The sequence below is a fragment of the Carlito syrichta genome, unplaced genomic scaffold, assembly GCF_000164805.1.
Source record: "Carlito syrichta isolate Samal-C Ts95f unplaced genomic scaffold, Tarsius_syrichta-2.0.1 Scaffold87996, whole genome shotgun sequence".
Taxonomy (NCBI): domain Eukaryota; kingdom Metazoa; phylum Chordata; class Mammalia; order Primates; family Tarsiidae; genus Carlito; species Carlito syrichta.
Genome location: NW_007032092.1, coordinates 302,918 through 303,225, shown reverse-complemented (window position 1 = coordinate 303,225; position 308 = coordinate 302,918).

Here is a 308-nt window from a genome sequence, read left to right as displayed (position 1 = left end):
TTAGATTGGAAATCTTTGGATGTTTTTAGTATTATTGAACAGCCTTCGAGCAGTATTTCTCTCAGGATTTAAACATAGCTTTAGCTAAGTTCAAAGATAATTTTCCAGATTTTCAATTATCTAAACTTTTATACAAATGAGGATCCCAAATACGTACTTCTTTTTAAATCTCCATGTTATTTAGTTTTATAAATATTGGGTCCGAATTTGTCTTTAATTGCTTGGAGATTAAAAGTATCAGATTAATCTGAAAGTTTGTTGCAGACTACAGAATTATGTCTTTGGAGAAAATAGTAGGTGATTCAATG